The sequence below is a fragment of the Macrotis lagotis genome, chromosome X (assembly GCF_037893015.1).
Source record: "Macrotis lagotis isolate mMagLag1 chromosome X, bilby.v1.9.chrom.fasta, whole genome shotgun sequence".
NCBI lineage: Eukaryota > Metazoa > Chordata > Mammalia > Peramelemorphia > Peramelidae > Macrotis > Macrotis lagotis.
Genome location: NC_133666.1, coordinates 538913884 through 538930986, shown reverse-complemented (window position 1 = coordinate 538930986; position 17103 = coordinate 538913884).

Genomic DNA, 17103 nt, shown 5'->3' with positions numbered 1-17103 from the left:
ATGATTTAAGAATTATAGGACTTGGGGCGGCTAGGTGGCGCAGGAAAGAACACTGGCCTTGGAGTTAGGAGTACCTGAGTTTAAATCCAGCCTCAGACAATAATTACCTAGCTGTGTGGCCTTGGGCAAGCCGCTTAACCCCATTGCCTTGCAAAAAAAAAAAAAAAAAAAAAAAAAAAGAATTATAGGACTTAATGAAAGCTCCCCTCAAAAGAACCCTAACATCATATTTAAAGAAATTATAGAAGAAATTCAAAAATATTTCTTGAAATCAAGTGGAAAAGCAGAAATTGAAAAATGTACAGATCACTTCCTGAAAGAGTTCCAAAATGAAAATTTCCAAGAATATTTTAAGTAAATTCCAGAGTTGTAAAGAAGAAAATATGAAACCAAAGTTGTGATCATAGAAAACACAGTAGTATCTATATGAAAGGACTAGAGCTCTAGAAATATGAAATTCCAGGAGAAAAAGGAACTAGAAATACACTAAAGGATAATCTATTTAGTAAATTTAATATAATTTTTAAATGGGAAATGGATATTTAAAGAGAGAACTTAAAGAGTTTTTATTGAAAAGATCAAAGTTGAATAGAAAATTTAACAAGATTCAAGAGAAGTATAAAAAGGTAATGGTAAACATGAATGAGAAATCAGGGAATTTTTAAAGGTTAAACTTTGCATTCTCAAATAAAAACAATACATGTAAGTACTAGATAATTTTCTCTTTATTAGGGCAGCTGAAAGGAGTTTGCTTAGATGGAGATTATGAGTATGGATCTATTATGCTGTAACAATCTCAAAAATATTAAAAATGAGAAAATGTAATGTAACAGAAAAGGAAGAGAGAGAAGAAAAGAAAAATTTCTCACACAAGACATGCCAAGAGGAGGGAAATGTAGAAAAAAGTTGGAGTAAGCAATACTTGAACCTTACTGACATCTGAACTGGTTCAAAGGAAAAAGAATGAGTATACAAAGACTAAGGTATAGAAATTCATCTTACCCCACAGGTAAGGAGGGGAAGTAATCAAGATAAAGGGGTAGGAGTGTTAAGAGGGAGGTTAGATTAGGGGAGACAGTAATTATAAGGAAAATAAACTTTTGTGAAGGAGATAAAGTATACACACACAAAAAGGAAGAGAAAACAAGAAAATAGGATTTAGAGATATACAATATAATCATAAAAGTAGATGTGCATGGAATAAATTCAACATGAAATGGAAGAGAATGACAGAAAAGATTAGAAGTTAGAATCCAACTATATGTTGTTTACAAGAGGCATATTTAAAAAAAAAGACACAGGGAGTTAAAATAAATGCCTGGAGCTGAATTTCTTATGCTTTTGCTGACTTTTTTTAAAAGGCAGAGGTACTAGTCATGATTGCAGAAAAAGTAAAAACAAAAATAAATCTAATTAAAAGATATAATCAGGGAAATTATATTTTGCTAAAAGATACTAGACATTGAATTAAAACCAAATTCACCAAATGGAATTATATTCAAATTTTTTAAGGAATAATTAAATGAGTTACAGAAGGAAATAATAATAATACATATTAGTGGGGTGCTGAATTATCTATTGTAAGTTTAGATAAATCTAGTAAAAAATGACTAAGAAAAATTAAAAAGATGAATGTGATTTAGAATATAGATATTCTGTATGTCTCTGGAGATATGGCTGTGAATAGAAGTATATATTTTTGCCATATATAAATAGTACTTTAACAAAAACAGCATAAATTAGTGCATAAAAACCTTCAATCAAATATTAAATAAGTTCAATGTGCCCTTTTTGAACCAAAAAGTAATTAAAAGTTAAAAAAAAGACATTAGAAGCATAGATTAAAAATTGATTGAAAATTAATCTTATCCTAAAGAATGAGTGGAACAAAGGAAAAAATCATAGAAATGATAAATAATTTCACTAAAGACACTAACAACTATGACACAGCATGCCAAAATTTGCAATACTTAGGAAAAAATTTAAATCTCCAACTATATAGGTATTGAATTATGCAAGTAAAAACAATCCAGAAATTATGAATTAAAAAAATCCCCAATTAAATCCCAAAATAGAATTCCTGAAAATCAAAGGAGAAATTAATAAAATTGATATTAAAATAAATAAAAGTAAGATATGGATTATTAAAAAGCCCAGAAGAATAAATCACTAGTTGATTAGATTAAAAGCAAAAAAATCTAAGTGTAATGGATTGATATTTACAAAAAATAAACTACTCCCAATAAGAAAAGTGATAAATGAAATTTAAATGACCCTATCGAAGAAAAAGAAATTAGATAAACCATAAGTGAAATCTCTAGCTAAAAGAAGAATAAATAAACCAGGAAAAAGATGGATTTATAACAATTAATTATAATATTATAAACTGTTTAAAATAGGTAAAGAAATTTTCCAAATCCTTCTCTTACACAAATATATGTACTGTATCTATTATGTATGTGTATATTGATACCTAATCCAAGGAGAACAAAAACATTAAAAAACAAAACAATACTTTACTCTAAATGAATATTATTGCAAGATTTATAAAGAAAACAATAGCTTATAAGCTGATGATGATGATGCTTTTCCTTCATTTCATTCTCAAAGATAACCAAGACACAAGATGAGATGATGCCATGACAAGCACAAAGATTTGAGTGAGGGGGTACTGCACGAAGTCACTAACCTCACTTTCTCCTCCGGTACCCACAGGGTTCAGTGATCAGATATGAATAAGGACAAGTGAAGATGGCTCTGGATGCAAGCCATTTAAAGTTGTGACTTGCCTAAGGTCACACAGCTAGTAAGTGTCATGTCTGAGGCAGGATTCAAACTCCTGTCCTCCTGACTCCTAGACCTGTGCTCTATTTACTTCATTACCAATCTTCCCTTAGCATATAAGCACACATACACACACACATATATACACATGTATACTCATATATACAAACATTCGTACATTCTTATATATAGGCGTGTGTGTGTGTGTGTGTGTGTGTGTGTGTGTGTGTGTGTGTGTGTGTGTGTACTGGTAAAGTATGGCACAAGTTATACAATGTGATTCAGATTCATGAATATACATCTGGTTCAAATGCTAGGAGAACTATAAGTATACTATTTCAATACCAAAACCAAAAATTATGTGATTATATCAATAAAGACAAAGTTTTTGAAAAATTACATACCATTCATTCCTTTTAAAAATATTTTAAAAGAATAAATACAATTTTTCTTTTTTGCTGTTTTGTTTGTTTTTAAGTTTTTTTTGAATGACTGGTTATTTCCATCTAAAATCAAGTACAAAGATGATCAATAATGGACAATAGCTAGAAGTCTTTGCAATAACATGAGGTGAAGCAGAATGGCCTTGACATTATTATTATTATTCAATATTACAGTAGAAATTCTAGTTATGACAGTAAGAAGAAAAAAATATTGAAAAAAAAGCAATGAGGAAATCACCATACTAGTGCTTTTTTCAGATGATATGAGAACACAAACAATATGCTAAAAATGATCAGAGCATTTAACAGTATTAATAAAGTTGTGGGATATAAAATAAATCCATGTAAATCACCAGTATGTATGTATGCGTGTTTATGTTATGTATGTATGTATACATATATTTGCAACCAATAAAATTCAGCAGGAGACAGAGAAATTTCACTTAAAAATAACCACAAACATTATAAAATACTGGAGCATAAGCTAGGCAAGACATATAGAGGAAGTACTTGAACACAATTGTAAAGCATTTTGTACTAATACAGACAGAGCTAAATAAATGAAAAAAATATTCTTTGCAATTGGGGTAGGTTCAACCAATATAACAAATATAGTAATTTAACAATTAATTTACTTATTCTTATTCTATATAAATAAAACTACCAAATAATTACTTATAGAGAGAGAAAAAATAACAAAATTCATTCAAGGGAGGAAATCTTCAAGATTACCAAGCAAATCAATGACTAAAGAGAGAAAAAAATAAAACACTGTAACAGGACAAAATTTTAAACTATACTACAAAGGAGTAATCATTAAAAATAATCTGCTACTGGTTAAGAAATAAAGTGTTTCAGACTGGCCAATATGACCAGAAAGGACAATGATCATTGTTGGAAGAGTTGTGGGAAATCTGGGATACTATTACATTGTTGGTGGAACTGTGAACTCATCCAAACTTTCTGGGGAGTAATTTGGAATTACATTGAAAGGGCAAAAAAAAATGTGCATACCCTTTGATCCAGCAATACCACTACTGGGTCTATACCTTGAAGAGATCATGAAAAACAGTAAAAACATCAATTGTACAAAAATATTCATAGCAGCCCTGTTTATGGTGGCAAAGAATTGGAAATCAAGAAAATGTCCTTCAATTGGGGAATGGCTTATCAAACTGTGGTATATGTATGTCATAGAACACTATTGTTCTATTAGAAACCAGGAGGGATGGGATTTCAGGGAAGCCTGGAAGGATTTGCATAATCTGATACTGAGTGAGATGAGCAGAACCAGAAAAACATTGTACACCCTAACAGCAACATGGGGGCAATGATCAACCTTGATGGACTCATTCATTCCATCAGTGAAACAATCAGGGACAATTTGGGGCTATCTGTTATGGAGAATACCATCTGTATCCAGAGAAAGAACTATGGAGTTTGAACAAAGATCAAGGACTATTACCTTTAATTTAGGGGGAAAAAAAATCTTATTGTCTGATTTTGCTATCTTTTATACTTTATGTTTCTTCCTTAAGGATATGATTTCTCTCTCAGCACACTCAATTTGGATCAATATATATGATGTAAACAATGTAAAGACTGGCAAATTGCCTTCTGTGGGGGGTAGGGGGAGGAAAGTAAGATGGGGGGGATTGTAAAACTCAAAATAAGTAAAATCTTTGTAATTCAAAAAAATGAAATAAAGTGTTTGCTCAATGGAACAGATTACAGTCACAGTATCTAAAACTAAATGCCACAAAAACCCATGTGTTTTATAAGCCCAAAGATTCAAGTTATTGAGGATAAGAATTTACTTTCCAACAGAAAGTGCTCGGAAAATTGGAAAGCAATCTAGTAGAAACCAAGCCAAATCTCATAGAGTATAGCAAGATAAATTTGAGATGTGTACATAAATTAGACAGAAAGAGTGATATTATTAGTAAATAAAAAGAACATGAAAAATTATCTTTCAGAACTATAGGGAAAGTAAGTTTTATGTTCAAAGAAGAGAAATGGGGTGGCTAAGTGGCGCAGTGGATAAAGCACCGGCTCTGGAGTCAGGAGTACCTGGGTTCAAATCCGACTTCAGACACTTAATAATTACCTAGCTGTGTGGCCTTGGGCAAGCCACTTAACCCCATTTGCATTGCAAAAACCTAAAAAAAAGACTTTAAACAAAGAATAGAAATAGTGAATTACAAGAGGAAAAATGGATAATTCAGATTATGTGAAATAAAGAGGTTTTGCACAAACAAAAGAATGCATTTAAAATTAGAAGGAAAGCAGGTCACTGGGCATTGAGGAAGGGTGATTTGCTTCAGTTATTTTAAATGTCTCATTTCTCAAATATATAGGAAACTGAGTTCAATTTATCAAACTAGGAACTATTCTCCTATTAATAATCATATAAAATTAAGTAAATCACTAGCAAAGAATTGGAAATTGAGGAGATGCTCAACAATTGTAGAAGTAGCTGAACAAATTGTGAAATATTATTGTGATGGAATATTATAGTACTTTAAGTAATGAGGAAAATGGGTTTATAAAATCCTTGAAAGACACAAGAAGTAGGGGTGGCTAGGTGGTGCAGTGGATAGAGCACACCAGCCCTGGAATCAGGAGTAATTTAGTTCAAATCCAGCCTCAGACACTTAATAATTACCTAGCTGTGTGGCCTTGGGCAAGCCACTTAACCCCATTTGCCTTGCAAAAACCTAAGAAAGAAAGAAAGAAAGAAAGAAAGAAAGAAAGAAAGAAAGAAAGAAAGAAAGAAAGAAAGAAAGAAAGAAAGAAAGACAGAAAGAAAAGAAAGACAGAAAGACACGAGAACTGTCGAAAAGTGAAGGAGGAACAATTAGGAAAATATTGTACATAATAGAAATATTGTAATGAACCTAAAGAGTAAAAGACTTGGGGTGGCTAGGCAGCATAGTGGATAAAGCACTGGCCCTGGAGTTAGGAGTACCTGTGTTCAAATCTGGTCTCAGACACTTAATAATTACCTAGCTGTGTGGCCTTGGGCAAGCCATTTAACCCGGTTTGCCTTGCAAAAAAAAAACAAACCTAAAAATAGAATAGTAAGTACATTATAATGTACTTGTGGTGCTCTAAGATATTATGTAAGCAAGATGATATGATGAAGATCATATTTAGTAAGTCAGACCTTGTTCTTCCTTAATGTCAAATTGTGCCCAACGTGTAAATCACTGTTTTTCTATATCTCAGTTTCTTTCAACTGTAAAATGATGTGATTGGACTCCATAATCCTGAAGGCTCATTTAAGCCCAAATTTCTTTGATTCTTAAATTTCTAAAATGTGAGATTTATTTCAGGTAAAATGTAGCCATGTGATCAGGAATTATTTGAAAGGTAAATAGTCAAATAAATAGTTGCTTGCATGTAGAGAATTATTAATGGATGCTACTAGAAGTGTGATGGAAGATAAGAGTATGCAACACAATAAGATTGATTATTTTGTATTCAATGATCGTAATCAGAATCTGCATTTTTTTTAAATCCATGCTGTAAAGATATAGTTTTGTTTCATGATGAATTAAATTTACTGTTTGTTGGTAGTGATGTGATTTTTTCAGGTTCCATACTCAAGTCATTCCCAACTGGGTTAGGACTCTCCATAAGCCTAGTTCTAGCCAGACTATTTTCCAGTTTTCTCCAACAATATTTGTCAAGTAGCAATTTCTTTCCTAAGTAATTTTTTCCAATTCATAAAAAACTAGATATTGTGTTTCATTATTTCTGGTTATCTAATGTACGTTTTGTTCCATTGGTTTTCTCTATTTTTAACAGTGCCAAATTGCCTTTACATCTAATGCTTTTGTATGGATGCTTTATAATCTTTTTTATGTATAATGTTTTAGGACAGCTTGGTAGTGCAGTAGATAGGGTTCTGGGATTAGAATAGGAAGAACTAAATTCAAATGTGGCCTCAGACATTTACTAACCTTTTTTGCCTCAGTTTTCTTATCTGTAAAATAAGTCAGAAAAAAAATGTTAAGCCACTCTGGTATCTTTGCTACAACAACAAAAAGTCACTTATTCAAATATTTTAAAATACATTTGATTTAAATTTTAAAAAATTTAAATGAGTACTGTAAATGTATAATGATATGTGTGTTTTTGTGCTTGTGCGTGCACAATTATAATGTAATTTTGAATTTGGAAATAGCTTTCCCTTTTCATCCCTACTTTTTAAAATTATTTTCTTTGATATTCTCCTGATCCTTTTTATCCAGATTAATTCTCCTAGTGCTTTAATAAGTTACAGAAAGCATTTTTGATAGTTTGATTGCTATTGTATTAAAACTGTAAATTAACTTTAGTCATAATGTCATTTTTGTTCTATTGACATGTTTCTGCCCAGAACAATGTATTTTTCTATGGCCATTTAAGCTGTTCTTTATTTCTTTAAAAAGTACTTCATCTCTATAACCAGTATTTTGTGTGCTTTAGTTTATTGAATCATATCTATTTTATGTGTTTTATACTTATTTAGGTTAAAATATTCATATGGCTAAATATAGATATATTTTCCTTTTTACTGAAATATTAATTAATATGAAAATATTTATATGTGCCTGCTATGACACTGTTCTTTGTTTCTGTGTATACTATGAAAAATAAAAATGTCCCTATTTTCAGGTTTTTTTCTTTACCTTTTTACACTCTATCCCCAAACTGTTTTTCTATATTTATAAAATTTATAAGTTTATAAGTTGTACTCCATTCTATTATGTTGTGCCATGAAATGTTTTATTATTTTATGATACAGCATATTGTACTATATGCTATAAAATGATATGAAATGATACAAAACAATACAACATAATAAGCACAACATAAAATGACATGATATTTTATACAATATAGTTTAAGACAAATTTATAAAAATTTATAAAAACAAAAATAGTTCTAGGCAATATAAAGAGGATAAGAAAAAATGGTATGTAGAAGGAGGAATTAAAAATAATTACAAATAAATGATTCATTTAGTCAACAAATAATTATTATACTGACTATGTATTTAATAGACACTATACTTCCTAGGATATAAGGAAAGGCAAAAAGGCAACCCTGTTCATCAATAAATTTTATTCTAAATAGGGAGACAATGTGCCAATTCATTATATACTATGTATTATAGTATAATATATTCTATAAATTATAAACACTCTGGGTCTAAAGTAATATGAAAGAGGAAGTCTGTTAGTTTACTGATAGTTTGTATAATACATTGATTTATTTATCAAGTGAAAGATTTACAAACATTATGATTTATATTTGCTGTTTCTAATTTCTCATCAAATGTTGAAAAGATGGGGGGAAATTGTTCACCCATTAATAGTTGTAATGAAATGTAATTATATGAAGCAAATTCAGTCCAACCCCCTCATTTTACAGATAAGGCATTGTAAGGCCAGATGGCTTAGTGACTTGCTAAAGTTCCCACATAATTTGGGGTGAGTAAAATGGATCATCTGTAAAACTGAAAAGGCCTTAATTAAACCCAAACTTGACCCTATATAGTAGCAGTATGAGAAGCTGCCCAAGGTACCTTTATTTCCACTTGTAGAATTATACAATATTAGGAAAGAAATAAACCTTTGGGATATTTAGTAAAACTTCATCAATTTATGGATGAGGATATTAAAGTATGGAGGTTTATGAACTTTACATACTTGACCAGTCTTTTGTACCAGAGAATGAAAGACCCCAAATATACTAACTGAAAAGGATAGAATATTAAGCTTATATTGGCAGTTGACAATTTTAGCATGAATTAACTTATTAAACTATCTAGTTAAACATCCAAAAAAGGATAGGGTAAAAGCAGAGCATATTTTTTATGTTGGAGAGAATATAGTGGAAATTTATGAGAATCAGAAGGAAAAACTTCCTAAAATGAAAAATGAATTTTATAAAAAATGTATAAAGAATTAATGTTGTCTTGGTTTATAATTTTGTCTGGATTTGGTGCAATAATAAATATATGATGCTCTCTTAAGAGGTGGAAATTATCTTCCTGAAGGCTTTCAAGTGTAGAAGTATTGTTATATGTTTTATTCACATATGCCATGCTCTAGCATATGTAATTCTTCCCTATCTCTATCTTGAATTTAATTCTAAATTATCTCTCCCTCATTGAATTTTCTTGTGTTCTACTGATACCCATGCAATGCCAATCTCTCATTTGCTTTCTAGTTTATTCCAATATGCATGAAATTTATCTGTGTATTCATTTCAAGAACTAGTTAACATTTTTTTATCCTTATGTCCCTACACATCAACGTAATATGTTTAAATGGGGACATTAGAAGGGAGTAGAGAGTCTTTTACAAATGATTTTCCATAATTAACCACATTTTTAAAATCACATAATTAACTGGAAGACATAAAGAAAAAAAGATAGTACTGACTTTGTTATTTGGATAATATGTGACATATAATGTTATAAAATACATAATATAACATGGTATAGGCATAGTGTGATATGGAATTACTTGAATTTGCTAGATATGATATAGCAGCTTTTAAAATTAAACAATGAATCAATTTAACATAATGTAAGATAAAGTAAGTTGACATGGCAACATATTAAAGTACAGTGTATGACAGCATAAAATAATATATTTATATTATATATATATAATTAAATATATAATCATGCCATGCTATATTATATATAAAGTTAACATATTGTATTATGTTAGGCTATGTCATGTTCATTCCATGTAATATTTCACATATAATGCACAATTATTGCATATCATATATCACCTATCATGACATATCATGTCATAATGTATTATGCTGCATTGTTTGTCTTAAACTATATTGTATAAAATATCATGTCATTTTATGTTGTGCTTATTATGTTGTATTGTTTTGTATCCTTTCATATCATTTTATAGAATATAGTACAATATGCTTTATCATAAAATAATAAAACATTTCATGGCACAACATAATAGAATGGAGTACAACTGCAAAGCAATTTAATAGAGTATGAAATAACACAAAACAACAACATAACATAGCATCACATAGCTTAGCCTAATGGACTATATTTGACTAGTAGAGCAAAACAATTTAATGACTCTCTTCCATTAATGTGAGCATATGCATATGTCAAAATCAAAATAATAGGGAATTTCTCCAAAGATGTTGACAATAGGAACAAGTTTAACAATCCTCAAGTGAAACATAAAACAGCAAGATGCATCCTCAATAAGTCACTACCTAGTGTCCCAGAGGAAATCTAACACAGAGTCCAAGTTGAAGAGAGGTTTCCTAGAAAATGTGAAATTCTTCAAATGCTCTTGTTTACAGATAATGTGTCGATTGCATCAAACTCTGGAGTATTGCAATTACAAATGTGAACCATAATCAGACAAAAGCCTTTGGCCTATCAAATCATCCAAACACAAAAAGGTACAGGTGAATGAAGACCATCTATCATACATATTCTGATATTCAGCTAAATGGACAGCCTCTTAAATGGTCTTTTAGTATAAATCTCTTGTACAGATAGTGAAAATATGTAGTAAACTGGATCTCAAATTGAGTGGAAAGAAGAGTTGATCAGTTGCCTTTGGAAATTGTTTAGTACTCTTAATAGGTCTCAATTGTTCCATTAAAGAAAGGTTCATCTTTTTTAAGATTATACTCTTGTGGAAAAGGTGTATTTCTTCAAGTTAAAAAATTTTAGTCTGAAAAATTAGCACTGAGGAGCTCTGAAAGGATCACGAAGAGGTGCATGGTGGCAATCATCAAGCTGCAAAACATCACGATGCATGTTACAAATGAAAAATTTCTCAGAAGTAGTGTAAAATTATTTGTCAAAGATGAGGCAGGAAGAGGGAGATGGGAGGAAGCAGAGAGAGAGGGAGGGAATGAGGAAGAGAAGGGAAAAAGGATTAATAGAAGATGGAGGGGAAGGAAAAAAGGAGAGGGGAAGGATTGGGGTGGGAGAAGAAGAGGAAGATGGAGATGGAGACAAACAGCAGAAGACACAGAAACAGAAAGAAATAAGCAGGTCATGTAAAGGGAGTAAGAGATAACAGCCCTTGTGTTCTACTGATACCCATATAATGCCAACAAAATGAGAAGAAAGTCACAAGCATATTGGATGGACACTCTCTAGTGAATTTATAAAATCACCTGTGAAAAACAAAATTAGCAGGTATTGAAAAGGTGCAGTCATAAAAATGTGGAAAGGAAAATCCCTATCCATGAGATACCAGGTTCATTGCAGTATTGGAGTACATTGGCAGAGCTCAGCACCTGTGCCTTATATATAATACTTGACTTATAATTGTTTAGTGAATACTACCTTCTCACAAGGTTACCAAGAGGAGAGTGCTAAATAAAAGTCTTAAGGAGATAACATGTTCACATTCTAGCTCCATCAATAAATAAGCAATTTGTCACTGATCTCAGGTTCCTTACCTATAAATGAAAAAACTTAGATCTGATGATCTTTCAGGAACTTTATGATCATAAAATTCTGGTTTCTGTGATTAATTGCTATACAGTTTCAAGAAGTGAGAAAAAAAGAGTCAGTAATTTAGCCAATGTCACCAATCATCTCTCGGGGGCTTCAAAAATAGAAATGATCATAATCCTTTACTCAGCAGGCAAAGAAAAAAATATTAAGCTACTAAATACTGACTCTTAGGAGTTTCAGGTGACAGAATCTATCCCAGTTTCTGGGTTTCTGTTGGCTATTTTTTAATTGGAATAACATATTTCAAGAAACAAGTCCATATAGGGTTCCTTTCCACACTTTGTCTTTTAATAATAATTCTAAGATGAAAGAAAATGAAAAGAGAGTTGAGATGACAAAAGTTCTTAAGTTCCAGATCTACAACTTTGTGACTTTGATCAAGTCATTTTATTTCTCTAGATTAGGGTTGGCCATCTATAAAAAAAGAGAGAGGAATTAATGAACTCTAAAGTTTCTGTGAATGCAATGAATGCAGTGAAATTGTTTTCAAAGATCCACAGCTATTTATATTACAAAAGATTGGATAGAAAAATTGATTAATCACTGTTCCAGTAAGTAAGAGGGCTTTATTTTATTCATACCCAGATTAAGCATATTTCAATATACATGGAAGGGGAACATAGATTAGACGGTATTCAATAATAGCCTGATATATTTTTATTTTAGAGTTTTCTGAAAATACTATTTGTATTGTTTTAAAGTTTGATAACCAATATTGAATAAGACTAGTTTATTTTTTGTGTATAGAGGTTTCTTTGTATATTTCATTACAATTAATGAATCACCTTTAAAATCTAAAAGAAAACAAAATTAAAGGGCTTGTTGTCTTTCAAAAGAATTCCCCATTACCAATATTATTGAAATAATGTTATCACATTCTTTTCTGAGTGTAAAGGTAAGCAAGAATATTTTATTCTGACCTTTATTCCATTCCATACTTACTTCAAACACATTTTTACAGACATTGGATTGTCTCTTAGGACAAAGATACAGACAATCAATAATTAACTTTGTCAGATGGCTAGCAGCCATAACCAATTATACTGCAATGCAGACATTTTCTACCCCTTATAAATAAAATAGAAACTGGCCTGATAGAATAAATACAAGGATTCTTTAGATGCATGATAAATATCTTTTACTTCTGGGCAGAAGTTTCATCTATACCTTTTCTGTAAGATTGGAAATAATCAGCAAACTAGCCACCAGTGACTAAGATTGAATTACCATGGTCTGATAAAAGCTGAATCTATCTTTGATTTCCTGTATTGTTCATTTTGCCATTAAGCTATTTATCCCCTTCCCATTTGTCTTTGCCTTTTATTTATCATCCCATATGTCAAAAAGGAATGTGCACCTCATTTACAGTTAATAGAAAATATTGCTCAAGTATTAAACCTTTGTCCAAGGTCAGTTTTGTCCTAATGAACTTCTTAATCCTCACTCAGTAAGAGAATGCCCAAGAGAAAGAGAATTTCTCCCCAGTTATCAATTTCCTTAAAAATACTTTATCTGGAAAAAGACCAAATGTAGGAATCACTAAAGCAACAGTTTCAATAACAGCAATGCACTGCTGTGTGGTTTCATTAATTACATAGTAAGTGCTTGATAAATGTTTTTTGATCATTTGACATGCCTTGAAAAATATAAACATAGCTTGTTTTCTGAAAGGTTTCAGTCAAAATTTCTTTTGTGGCTCTAATCAAGTTGTTCTTGCCAAACCTGGATAATCACCAACCTGATCTGATATTTTAGTTTAGATGTAGCCTTTCACTGATTTACTCTTTTTTTTATATAGTGAATCATTCATAATCATCAGTACTGGATATTATCAATGTAGAATTATCCTTTATTCAAAAATTTCTATATTATTGAAGTATAAATTATAGTCAAAAAAGATCAGTGTCATCATATATTACCTAAGATACTATATTTTAGATCACCTTAGAGCTATATTGGATTCAGCTTTATAAGGGAAGCTATCTGGGGTTTCCATATTTGGGTATCAATTCTATGAACTAAGGAAACTTAGTTACTTGAGAAATAAGGGTTCTAGTTCATTGACAGATCAAACTGCACCACTATTTTTCTCCAATTAAGCTGTAAATATATTCAACAAGTATAGATAATTATTGTTCAATTGGACCTAACCTTGCCTTCTTCCACAATGCTACAATTTCTCTTTTGTCCTTGAAACGTTTGTGTTGATGGTGTCCTGGTGTCTAAAAGTTAGAGGAAGGAATACATCTGAAATAGTTTTACCTTATATAACCATTAAATTTATATTTTCATGAAATGCACATCATTCCATTTTCATTAATTTTTCTTTTCCTGGAAATTCACTTATGGAAATGAGATGCTCTCAACTGCTTATATTAATATCACCATTGTCATTTTGATTCAGTGTGTAATGATTTATGCTTGGGATTTTACACTGCCTTTTCCTTTCCCTTATTCTTAAATGGTATTCTTATTTTCTTAAATGTTTAGAAAACATAATAAAGTATCAGAACTAAAAATCCTCATAAAAAATATCACCTTTAAAGGACAAGTAATTCTTTTTTTAAAATTTTTTTATTTTCATCCATATGCACATGTATATTTTTAAATTACAAAATTTCCTTCCACCTCCTTTTCCACCCTCTCCCTTCAGCAGCAAACAATGAGGATAGCATTGTATGTACATATTTTGATAAGCATATTTACATATTAGTAATTTTCATCATGAGGAGTTAGGATTGAGGGAAAGATACATAAGAGATAATTTTTATATAGTGTTCATCAGATTCTGAAGGGCTATTTCGTGTGTGTGTGTGTGTGTGTGTTTTGTTTTGTTTTGTTTTGTTTTTCTTCCTCTGGATGGGGATAATATAGTCCATAGCCTGTCTAACACAGTTTTTCTAGCTCTCTGGACTGCTGAGAAGAGTTGCTTCCATCTCATAATGGTATTGTTAACTTTTATATTGTTTTCTTGGTTCTTCTCTCTTCGCTCAGTGTCAGATCCTGTAAGTCATTCCATGCTTCACTAGAGTCCAACCATTTATGGTTTCTTATAGAACAATAGTATTCCATAGTGTACATATACCATAATGTGTTTAGCCATTGGCCAGTTTATGGGCCATCCCCTCAATTTCCAATTCTTGCCACTACAAAAATAGCTGCTATGAATATTTTGGAGCATGTAAGACTTTTTTTTTCTTTTTCATAATTTCTTCTAGATATAGACCTAGAATTGGAATTTCTGGGTCAAAGGGTAAGAATAGTTGCTCTTTGGACACAGTTCCATAGCTCCCCAGAATGGTTGGATTCGTTCACAACTCCAACGGCATTGCATCAATGTCCCAATCTTTCCACAACTTCTCTAGCAATGATCATTTTCTATTTTCTCATATGATAGGTGTTAGATGTTCTTTTAATTTGCATTTCTCTAATCAATAATGATTTGGAGCATTTTTATATGATTCTATATAGCTTTAATTTCTTCATTTGAAAACCATTCATATCCTATGACCATTCATCAATTGTGGAATGGCAAGTCAAGTATTTCTATCAGAAGTCATCATGTATCTGCCATTGAGCATCACCTATCTGAATGAATCATCTACCTAGGTCAACTTCTCAGATGAGAGGGCTTCTGTGACTACAGGAAGATAGATATATGATTACAGAGTATATGAGATGAGTCAACTTCTACAAATAATAAACATCAAGGAGAATAGCAGACCATAATGAGGAAATAAATAAGGAAATGTTACATATTGAAATGAAAAATATCTAATATTTAAGGTGGCCACAGAAAACTCTAGAAGCACTCCACATTCTACTTTCTCAACATTTGCGTATTCTCTCATGAGCTTAGATGAGAGCTGGATCTCTGCTCATTTTTTAAAGTCAGAGATGGTGAAATATCCAATGTTTTTTCCTATTTCTGACTTAGGCTTCACCAGTAAACTAAACCTTTGATTTCCAAGCTCCAGACAGTTTGGGCACTGAGGTGGCACGGTGATTAGCATACTGTTCCTAAGCCAGGATGACTTTGGAGTTCAAATCCCAGTAACCAACATTTATTTGTTATGTTATGAGAATCCCTGAGCAATTCATTTAGCTTCAGTTTTCTCATTTTTAAAATGGGGATAATCATATTTCCTGCCTCATAGAGTTTTTGTGAGTCTCAAATGTGATAATAAGTATAAAGTGCATGACATATGGTAAGAGATATATAAATATTCATTATTATTATTATTATTATTATTATTATTATTAAAAGGAAGAAAGCACACATGGAAAGTCAGAAAATAATAAAGTTATAGGCTCATTAAATTCTTTCACATATTATTAGTAAGGAATTTGTTCAGGTAATTTCCTATTTTCATAGCATTTTTCTTTTCAGTTCTTATCAAATATCTAACAAGTTCTTATTATATGCAAGACACTATGGGAGATTAAAAATTAATATAAAACATAATTATTTTCTTCAGTGAATCAACCTATTGAGATATGTAGTTATATAAGCATCTGTGTATTTATGAACAGTGTTTGTTTCATTACTGTCCAAAGCTCCCTTGTATAGAAACTTTTTCACCCATGCATATTAATAACTCTTAACTAACTTCAGTCTAAGAAAAGAACTTCTAATTGGAATTAGAAACATTTTTAATATTTTGATAATTATTTCAATAGCATCAGTTTACCTTGTGTTTTTATGCAGATAATAAAATAGAAAGACTGCTGGTCCTGGAGTCAGAAGTACTGTGTTCCAATTCTTACTTAGGTAAGTAATTTATTTTCTGTCTCCTTCTGTTCCATGAACTGTAAAATAAAATAGGAAAAGAATAGGACCTTCCTCCCAAGGTTGTTTAGCATGGTTCCAAAAAATTGTAGATTCTATATAAACATGAGTTAAATTTATTGTATGTATTTAAAATATTATTTTGAGAAAGGATACATATGTCTCACCAGAGTGTCAAAAATTCAAAGAAATTTCATAGTGTCTGTCTCAGAGAAAGCTTCCTGGAAATATTGATAGGGTCAGTGACTTTCTGTCTAAAAGTCATCCTAGAATCAGAAAATTCTTTGGTGGGTTGAGCTATATAGTAATGAACTGTGCTAAGTTGGGAGATAATGGGATCACCCTTCTTTGAGGTCTTTTCAAATCCCATCACAGTCAGTTCAGCATTAATTTATTTAAAAAAATCTTACTAAAAAGCAAACAGCTTCTCCAAAAGGTTCATAGACCAATAGGAAAGACCACATATAAGCAATCAGGTACAAACAAGATCTAAACAAGATAAATGAGAGAAAATAACAAAGTTCAAGCATTAAGGCGTACAAGGAAAGGATTCTTGAAGA